Below are 10,808 nucleotides of genomic sequence, written 5' to 3'. Positions count from 1 at the left end.
CCCCCCCCCCGTGTCAGTCAGCCCCTCGATCCTGTGTTCTCCGTGACTGCAGACCCTGCCGATCCTTTCTATCTCCCTTCCGTTTGTCAATGCGAAGCTGCTTCTTTTTCCTTTCCAAGGAGCTCTATGTTGATGTGAGTGAGGTCCCTCTGCAGGCTTCCTCTGAGGCCCTTCACAATACCTGTGCGCCCCAGTCAGGCAAATGCTGGCATGTTCTGCAATGTCCATGGTCTGGTTGCTGAGAACGGTCTTCGTTCTCCCAGCCGATGCAGTAAAGAAAGTTGGCTGTCGTTTTGACTGAAGCACATCACCGGCTGTCCTCCCACCGTGCCGCTGGATGGATTCTCACTGCCCCCCCTAGGTTACAAGTCAAGTGTAAACGGCACCATTAAGGGACCTTAAGAACACTATTGGGGCAGCCCGAAACTCTGTATTTAAATAAATAAGTTCTGTTGAGTTTTGAATAGCTAAGTAACATTGAGCATCAGCTAGACCACGCCTCTCAGCAGGGCTCTGGTCTTCCTTGCCTGTGACCCTTTGTCCCTTGTAGCCGGCCCTCAAGACAGCTACTACCCAGTCTCTCAAAGGTGACTCACTGCGATGTTGTCCTCTGCCTGTGGCACGGAGACATCAGGAAGTATCTTTCCTGGTGGCATTTGAAGTGCCAAACCCTGGGTAGGGACATTATGACAAAGCAGGGATTTGTCTGACATTCCTCAATTGCAAGCATCAGGTGACCTGCCTCTTCAGTGTATGTACCGGCAGGGAGTGACAGCACATTAAGCTGCAGTTCCTTGTTGTTCAAGAGCGGAGAGCTCTAGGTAAACCCTTGGCATGTGGAAGTTCAGTTCCTCCTTTCAACAACCCGAGAAGGTAGGTAGGGAGGTAGCTTTTTTCAGAGGGAAATAACTGAGGTTCATAGAAGACACACCACCTGACCCAAGTCCACGCGGCCAAGGGGGACAGAGCCAGGATGCCTGGAGTAGGACACGCCCCCCTCCCCCCAAGAATACCTCTGGAATGAGGGCGGGCTATACTGGCTTCCTCCAGCAGGGCTAGGCTTAATATAGCACCCAATCCAATATGTGTCGAACAATGATTTTGACTAAAATATTATCAATATAAATGAAGCATCAAGAAGTTAACATATAAATAGGTGCATATTGGTACAGATAGGAACTGGAAACAGGGAATCCAGGGCAGATGATCCCTTCAGGACCACTGGTGAGAGTGGCGATACTGGAAGGGTGAAGGGAAGGTGGGGTAGAAAGGGGGAACCGATTACAAGGATATACATATCACCTCCTCCCTGGGGGATGGACAATAGAAAAGTGGGTAAAGGGAGATGTAGGACAGTGTAAGATATGACAAAATAATAATAATTCATAAAATATCAAGGGTTCATGAGGGAGGGGGAAAAATGAGGAGCTGATATCAAGGGCTCATGGAGAAAGCAAATGTTTTGAGAATGATGATAACAACATATGTACAAATGTGCTTGACACACAATGGATATATGTATGGATTGTGATAAGAATTGTACGAGCCCCAAATAAAATGATTATAAATAAATAAATGGGTACATAAGCAAATGTGATGAAGAAATGCAGATGGTGCCCAGCTATCAAAAGATATAGTGTCTGAGGTCTTAACAGTTTGAAGTTAAACAAACAGCCATCTAGCAGGGAAGCAACAAAGCTCACATGGACGAAGCACACCAACCCGTGTGATCACGAGGTGTCAATGGGATCAGGTATCAGGTATCAATTAAAAGATCCAAAACAAACAATTATATCAATGCAAATGAGCGGGGTCGGAGTAGAGACCCAAAGCCCATCTGTAGACATTTGGACATTCCGTCACAGAAGGGTCACAAGGAAGGGCTGAGTCAGCCAGGGTGCAGTATAGCACGGATAAAACATACATTTCCTCTAGCTCTTGAATGCTCCCTCACCGCCCCACCAATATCATGACCCAGTTCTACCTTACAAATCCATCTAGACCAGAGTACATTGGTACAGATAAGAGCGCTGGACACACGGAATCCAGGACAAACCCCTCAGGAACAGTAATGGGAGTAGCGATCCGAGGAGGATATGGGGAGGGTGGGGCAAGGGGGAGAAAGGAGGAACTGATCACAATGATGGATCTATAACCACCCCTGGGGGACAAAAAACCTGCAATGTGGTACATGGGAGCTCTGGTGGAGTGGTGGTTATGCATTGGGCTGCCAACCACAAGGTCAGTAGTTCAAAACCACCAGCCACTCTCTGGGAGAAAGACATGACTTTCTACTCCCATAAAGAGGTATAGTCTTAGAAACTGACAGGGGCCATTCTACCCTGTTCTGTGTGGTTACTATGGTCAGAATTACAATGTTTGGGGGTTTTGTTTATGTCTTGAGAGGTGGGCAAAATTATACCCATTATTTTATTTTCTAACGTGCTGATCTTTTGGGGGGAAAAGCTCTGGGCATGAGAACAATAGGAGCATTCATTAAAGTACTTGGAGCTTGACAACAGAAACAATAACCTAAAATTAAACAAAGTAGATTATCACACGCAACTCCTCCCTTGCAAGGGCAGTTCAAAGGCACCAGGCCTTAGGGGAACACACCAGGGAAATCCTTCAGAAAACGACACAGCAGAGTCACAGCAGCAGGCTGGGGTGGGAGTGGGGGGTGGGGTTAGGACCACAGACCCTGGTGCAGCTCCCAAAGCTCTTTCCTGTTCCGTGAGTACCTGTGAGTTCCTAGCAACTATGACTAACACCCAGGCGCCCTGGTGGTGTGGTAGGTTACGCTTTGGGCTATAAACCACAAGGTCAGTGAGGTAGTTAATTTATTGCGCCAACCTGGCCGATAAACACGTGGGGTTAATTGAAGGGTGGAGGGATAAATGGCTCAGTGAGCCTCGCTTTTCTATTTCTCGGTCTCTTGCTTTCTGATGGTTGGCCAGGGTGCAGCTGCTTTAGCCAGTTCCCTGCTTTAGCTGGCAAGGCTCACTTTCCTGCAAGACATCCTTGAGGAGAAGCCACATGGACCTACCCCGATGCAGCCCTGGGTGCTGGAGCAGCCGTGTGGAGACCCCTGCCAGCGCTGAGATGCTTACACGTTCACTGACTCGGCTTTCCTCTTGCAGTCGGCATCATTGCGTCTGTTTTGTGAGATGGAGGAGGACTTGGTGGACTGGTGTCAGACATATGGGTTAATGGGCTAATGTTGGACTTGTGGGCTTGGGCAGCACTGGGTTGAAATGTTTGACGCACACTTAACCTTTATATAAAACTCTCTCTTATACATGAGTTTCTGTGGCTTTGTGTCTCTAATGTACCCAGACTGACACAGTCAGGGATTTGAAATCACCAACTGCTCCGAGGGAAACGGATGACGTTCTCTATTCCCATAACCAGCTCCAGCCTCGGAAACCCACGGGCTGCTCTACCCTGCACGGTCAGGTTTCTATGCGGCAGAGCTGACTCCACAGCAGTGAGTTGGGTGGTAAGAAACTCCAGGTCCAGAAGGTGACCTGCAAAATCACCCTCTGATGTTGCAGAAGAGGGCACCAAGGTCCAGAGTCCAAGCCAGTCGCGGCTGAGTCGATGCTGACCAGGGTGAGCTCCGGTGTGCAGAGTGGACCTGCCCGTCGGGGTGTCTTCAAGGCCATGACCTTTGGAAGCAGATCGCCTGGCCTTTCTTCTGATACATCTCTAGGTGGTTCAAGCCACCCGGTCTGCAATTAACAGTCCAGTGCTTTATTGCTTCTGCTCCCCAGGGACCTCCAGGCCTAGCAGGAGGGTGTCTTTTCTTCCCCCAAAGATACATTATATAGAGACCCTGTCATTAAAACCCTAAATAAAAAAACAAAAACAAAATCCCTGTCAACAGCAAGACAAGGACAAGGACCTAGATGCAAGAAGACACTGATAACGAAAAAGGTCATCAGCACGAGGCCCAAATGATGTCCCGGGGATTCACAACCTCGTGACTGATGGCATAGAACACGGAAAACGAGCTCATGGTTCGTCAGGAAAACGAGCTCATGGTTCGTCATCAGTGCGTGGCTGTCCCGGGCAGGAAAGGGGGCCGTAACTGGGTCAGTACACTGCTGCACATTAGAAAAGCTCACAGGGATTGGCTGTTGGCGGCGTGGCAGCTAAGCAGTGATCGCGTCAGCGGCTGCAACGAAAGAGTGGCACGATGTCTTGCTAGTCCAGCCAACAAAGGCCAGGAGGTAGAACTTACGCTGCCTCCGAATCTATGAATGAAGGCATGGAAGGCGTTTGTAAAATGTAGGCAGGGCATCTGAAGAGAATGAAGCCCAAAAGTCTCTCAATTACACACGCCGCCAGCCAGGTGTTGGATATTATGGAAGATCTGGCGGACCTCCGCTGTCTAGTTTACGGAGCTGGTACCCAGACAGGCCAGCCTCACCACAGACTGGATGAAGGAGAAGATCGCCGTGCTCCTTCCTCTGCAGGCTCAGCAAGCTGGGAAATAGTTGAGCTGGACACATCTGGGGAGGGGTGGGCTGGCACAGCCGTGTCTGGTGTGCTGTAGTGGGGTTTGTATTACAGTAGTCCTGTGTACGTCGTGCGAACACGGGAGTCAGGATTGAATGTGTCCCATGAAATGTGAGGATTTTGTTCAATCTGAACTTCCTGTTGCCTCCCTCTCCCCCCACCTTTTCTTTCTTCTTCTTTTTTTTTCCTTAAACATTTTAACATGGCTGACAAGCTCTTCCTTGTCAGTTCATGTCAGTTCCAAACCTTCCACATGTTCACATCCACTTTATGACATTCACCATTCTAACCCTTCTGCAAGATAATAGGGTGGGTGGAAACAACTTTTAGTTACATCCTTAAGATAAAAATTCTAGGGAGGGGGGAGCGGGGAGGGAGGGGAAAAATGAGGACCTAATGTCAGGGGTTTAAATGGAGAGAAAATATTTTGAGAAACGATGTACAAATGCGCTTAACACAATTGATGTGTGTATGGATTGGGATAACAGTTGTATGAGCCCCTAATAAAATGTTTAAAAAAAAAAATTCTAGCTAAAAATAAATGCTCTTTAGTTATATATATTTTTAATTTTTAAAAAGCAAAGAAAGAAAAGCTTATAGGTCTTGCTATCAGCAGAGCGCATTGGAAAGTAAATTATGGGAGATGTAGGTAGGTTAAAATTAATACCCAACCATTTGATCACCTTTTGACCCATTTTAAAGTTGTTTCAGTTTTTAGTATTTTCTTCTTTTTCCCTCTTTTAAGCAGTTTTGTTGACCTATAGTCCATCTATCATATCATTCAGTAGTTCAATCATATCAAGAAGAGTTGTACAATCATTGCCACAATCAATTTTAGAACATTTTCCTCATTCTTATACTCATTGTTATTAGCTCCCCAGTTCTCCCCAACGTCTCCTGCCAGAACCCCAAAAAGCCATTAATCCAACTTACTGTCTCTGTAGATTTAACAATCTGCTTTCTCTTTGATTGAGGTTTTTCTATATTTATCAGTCATTGTTGTTGGGTTTTCCAAAATTTGTTTGTTTGCTTTGTATGATTGTGTTTTGTTTTGTATGATTTTCTGTATATGAAATCGTAGAGAGTAACTTGACAGGGGCAGGGCAAGGGAGGTGGGAGGGAAATGGGAAGCTAACAACAGTAAATACAAGAAAGAAGAAAATGCCCTGAAATGGATTGTGGTGATGGTTGCACTAATCTCCTTAATATGACGGAATGATTAAATTATATGATATGTGAAGGATATGCCGATACAAAAAAATAGAAAGAAAAAAAATCACTGCCATTGAGTCAATGCTGACTCATAGTGTGACCCTATAGAACATGGTAGAACTGTCCCTTTGAGTTTCTGAGACTTTAATGCTTTACAGGAGTAGAAAGCCTTATCATTCTACCCTGGAGTGGCTGGTAGTTTTTTGAACTTCTGTCCTTGTGGACCCTAGCCCAGTGCATAACCACTATGCCACCATGACGTCTCCCAGTCTTCTTAGCTTAACACGTTTCTTTAAGGAAGTAACTTCTTACTAGAGTGACAGCTGACTGACACATCACCCCTCCCTGGAAATGGAATACTTTTATCCAACTAACACAAGCACTTCTCAAGAAGCTGTCAAGGAGTGACGGATCCAGTAGGAATTTCAGACAGCATGATAGGGCAGTTCAGGAGAGAGAGGTATTTTTGGCCAGCTGGATTTTTAAGGTTCTGAAATCACAACATCCTGGTTGCCTGGGAGGGTCAGCCCCACGGAGCCCCAACTTTTTTTCAGCCTGGTGTACCTGAAGCCTGACAAATACCAAGATGTTGTAGCACTTACAGTGCAAGAAGACAATAATAAGCCAAAGAGGAAACGCAGTAGATAGCTCAATCTGTAGTGGTGATTAGTAATGTGTCAAAGGGAAATTAGTAAGAGACATCTTGCTTTGATTTCATGGTGTTGTCTTACTCACAAAACCAAATACATTTTGAGAATGATGAGGGCGATGAGTGTACAAATGTCCTTGACACAATGGATGGATGGATGGATTGTGATAAGAGTTGTATGAGCCCCGAATAAAATGATTTTTAAAAAAATACAAACCCGAAAAAGTACTGACTCAAAATTAATCCTGTCTTTAGATTTTCCACCCCAAATTGCCTGATCTTTGCTTTCTAGTTTGTTAGTCCGGTCAACAATTTAAATTTCTTTCATTGTTTTTTGTTTTTCAATTCAAATTTCTAAAGGCATCCTGTCTACAGGTAGGTGACAAACTAGGGACCATTTTCAGACTTCTGTCAGTTGAGATCAGTCAGGGCATGTTAAGATTAGCCAATGGCTGATCTTCGTTCCCCTCTCCCCTCTTTGTAAGCATCATTTCACCAAACATCCCAACCCACTGCTGTCCCGTCCGTCTCAGCTGATTTCACTGCGAGTGACCCTGTGGGACGAGGGTTTCAGAGCTGAAATCTTTATGGAAGCAGAGTGCCATATCGTGCTCCAGCTGCTTAGCTAATGGGTTCAAACCACCAATTTCCGTTTGCAGACAAGTGTATTAACCACTGGGCCACCTAACTAGCCTCTTTCTGGTCATTTGCTCTTTTGGGGTGTGGGGAGATCAGAATAATCTCTTTACATACATATAGAATAACTCCCTCAAAACAAAGTTTATGTTTTGGGGTTTTTATTTTAATAAGTAATTTTATTGAGGGCTCTTACAACGCAACAATCCATACACCAAATGTATCAAGCACATTTGTACAATGTTGCCATCCTTATTTTCAACTTTATGTTTGAAGTGTGATTATGTTTGTCAAGTTCAGGGATGGAATAGAACAAAGCAGGGCAATGTTACTGGCCCTGCCAGAAGGTTCTGGAAAGGTTCCCTTGGAACCTTCCTCTGCCTTTTTTCAAGATTCCCATGTACACTTCAGAAGCTTAGGAAACTCACCGCCACCGAGTCAATTTGGACTCATAATGTCTATAGGACTGGGTAGAATTGCCCTCTGGGTTTCTGAGACTGTAACTCTACAGAGTAGAAAGCCTCATCTGTCTCCCAGGGAGCTGGTGGTTTTGAACTGCTGACCTTGTGGTTAGCAGCCCAGCACATAAGCCACTATGCCACCAGGACTCCTGCCATAGGAGTAGAATGCCTTGCCTTTCTCCTCGAGCAGCTGGGGGTTTCAAACTGCCGACCTTCTGGTAGCAGCCCAGCATGGAGCCCAGTATGCCGCCAGGGCTCCAGAAACTTGGGAGCTCTTCTCAAGTCCGCCCAGCACAGGGAGCTGGGGGTGGGAGCTGGAGGGCTCGTAGCCTCTAGGAGCACCGGAAGCTGGCGTTCATTGTGCCAGGCCAGGATCCTTCACCCTGCTTCCTGGGAGAGCTATGCTCCCAAACAGAACCCTGAAATCCATGTGGTTAGACCCGTGAGAGCCAGGGGTGCCAGGGAGTCAACTTATTTTCCTGGGACTCCTCAAAGAGCGTGTCCCTGGCTAAACCAGTCACCATGCAAGCTGCTGCACGGTGCCAATGGCCCACTAGAGTCTCTGGAGGTGGGTGAGACTTTAGCAAAGCATGAGGGCTCACCCTCGCCAGCCCTGGGAGCGTCAGCCGCCAAAGGGCTGCCTGTGCCCTGCTCAGGTCTCTCCCAGAAAAGGGTCCTCTCCCTGCTCTCTGTCCTCACAATTGTCCTCCTCCTTTCTCCACTTTTACCCCCTCCTCTCCTAACTAGCTCCATTCATTTGTTGCATCTGCTTCCTCTTGGGGAAAAGTTACTACAAATATTTACTCCCAACCCAGAAAATCTCTCTCCAAATACAGAAGGAAACGTGTTATGGATAAACAAGCATTATATCAGCATGTGCTGCATCATAAGCAATATACTAAAGAGATTTCAAAGACAGAAATAAATCTTATACTTTAAATTGAGACAAGAACTGCAGCCTCTTCCAGGGGGAAGAGCTCACAGACCACCTCCATCTCATGCTGCTACATCATGCCTGGGAGAGAACAAAGCTAAGGGGTTAATGCTTAAACTACAGGGTTAATGTTTAAACTACAGGGTTACTACTTAACACTTCTGTTTCTGTAAACTGCCAGTTTACGTACTCTCGCAATGAAATGTTTTGGAATTCCCATTCATTTTGAGGTTATCCATTGTTTGTTATTATGCACACACTCCAATGCCTTCCATAGTCAATGGAACACAAGGCACATCTTTCTGGTATTCTCGCCTTTCAGCCAAGATCCAGTTGACATCAGCAATGATATCCCTAGTTCCACATCCTCTTCTGAAACCTGCCTGAGCCTCTGTCAGCTCCCCGTCAATGTACTCCTGCAACTACTTTTGGATGATCTGCAGTAAGATTTTGCTTGCATGTGATATTAATAATATTGTTCTAGAATTTGACGATTCTTTTTTTTTAATTTGATCATTCTGTTAAGTCACATTTCTTTTTCTTTTTTTTTTTAAGTCTCCATGGAGACCGTCAAAAATTGCCAGTGCCAACTATATTTCAAGTCGTCGTGGCGGGGTATTGGGAAAAGTTTTCAATTAGCAATAATCGCGCCTTGGGTAGACCTCATTGGCTACGATATTGCCACTGCGCAAAGCTAAGGCACATTTCTTTAGAATGAGTATGGATCTCTTACAGTCAGTTTGCTAAATAACTGTCTTCCAAATTTCTTGGCATAGATGAGTGCTTCCAGTGCTTCATCGGCTTGTTGAAACATGTCAATTGGCTTTTCATCAATTCCTGGAGCCCCATTTTTGGCTAATGGCATCAGTGCAGCTTGGACTTCTTTCTTCAGTACCATTGGTTCTTGATCATATGCTTTCTCTAGAAATAGCTGGATGTTGACTAGTACTTTTTGGTATAATGGCTCTGTGTATTCTTTCCATTTCTTTTGATGCTTCCTGCATCATTCAATATCTTGCCCATAAAATCTTTCAATATGGCAACTGGAGATCAAATAGTTCATCAGTTCTTTCGGTTTAAGATATGCTGAGCATGCTCAACTCTTTGACTTTATCACTGCTTCCATTTGCCTTAACTATGCTGATCAAGAGCAAGTTTCAGGGTCTCTTCTAGCATCACTTTGATATTTTCTTCCTTTCCTGTTTTAACGTAATCTTTTGCTTCCTTCATGTATGATGGTCTTGATGTTCTACCACATCAAGTCTTCTGTCATTAGTGTTGAATGCATCAAATCTGTTCTTGAAATTTGGGAGGGTTATACTCAAGATTGTATTTTGACTCTCATGGACTTGTTTTTCATTTCCTTCCGTTTCAACCTGAACTTAAGTAGGATTAATTGATGGTCTGTTCACAGTCAGCCCATGACCTCTTTTGGCCTGCTGATATTAAGCTTCTCCATCATCTCTTCCCACAGAGGTAGTCCATTTGATTTCTGTGTTTTCCATCTGGAGAAGCCCATGTGTATAGTCAGTCTCCTCTTGTGTTTTTGAAACAAGGTATTTACTATGAACACGTTGATTCGTCTTGCAAAATTCTACCATGGCATCGCCAGCTTCCTTTCTATCACCAAAACTGTATTTTCCAACTACTGTTCCTTCCTCTGTTTTCAACGTTTGCACTGATAATTATCCATTCAAGTTGGTCACGTTTGATCAGTATCCAATTGAAGACATGGTAGAAATTTTCAATTTCTTCATCATTAGCTTTAGTGATTGGTGCATAAATTTGAATAATAATTCTATTCCCTTTTATGTGAATAGACATTACCCTATCACAGAGAGCATTGTACTTAAACTCCCCGCCACTGAGTCAATGCTGACTCACAGTGACCTCCTGGTGGGCTTCCTAGACTATAACAGGAGTAGAAAGCCCAGGTGGTCCTAGACTATAACAGGAGTAGAAAGCCCAGGTGGTCTCCAACTACCTACCATGGGGATCACAGCCCAAGGTGGGGCCACTACACCACCAAGATTCTTGTACTTACAAGATCTTGAAAAGACCAACTGTCATCCATTGTTGTAAGGTGCCTTCCATTTGTTTTCAACTCCTAGCAGCCCTATGAACAACAAAAACGAACCACTGCCCAGTCCTGTGCCATGTCCACAATTGTTTTTATGTTTGCGCTCACAGATGTAGCCACTGTGTCAATCCATCTTCCCAAAGGTCTTTGTTTTTTCCCCCAGTGCCCCACTACACTTTACTTACCAAGCATGATGTCTTTCTTTAGGAAACGGTTTCTCCTGACAAGATACCCCAAATAACCTGAGATGAAATCTCTCCATCCTTGTCTGTACTTCTTCCAAGACATATTCGTTTGTCCTTTTTTTTTTTTTTT

The 10,808-nt window shown here is 44.9% G+C and overlaps 1 non-coding gene and 1 pseudogene across 1 annotated transcript; one reads left to right on the top strand and one right to left on the bottom strand.

Moving 5' to 3' along the window:
- Positions 1–4,016: 4,016 nt before the first annotated feature.
- On the top strand, positions 4,017–4,499 carry LOC115871630 (annotated as a pseudogene).
- Positions 4,500–8,968: 4,469 nt separating this feature from the next.
- Positions 8,969–9,109, bottom strand: LOC115871739. Its single transcript, XR_004047451.1, has one exon. It is a non-coding gene; the product is annotated as a U4 spliceosomal RNA (small nuclear RNA).
- Positions 9,110–10,808: the final 1,699 nt, after the last annotated feature.

Source organism: Echinops telfairi, unplaced genomic scaffold, assembly GCF_000313985.2.
Source record: "Echinops telfairi isolate 266 unplaced genomic scaffold, ASM31398v2 ScPeMD7_7400;HRSCAF=8409, whole genome shotgun sequence".
Taxonomy (NCBI): Eukaryota; Metazoa; Chordata; class Mammalia; order Afrosoricida; family Tenrecidae; genus Echinops; species Echinops telfairi.
The sequence above is the reverse complement of the archived record's forward strand: the minus strand, read 5'-3'. Positions and strand labels throughout refer to the sequence as shown.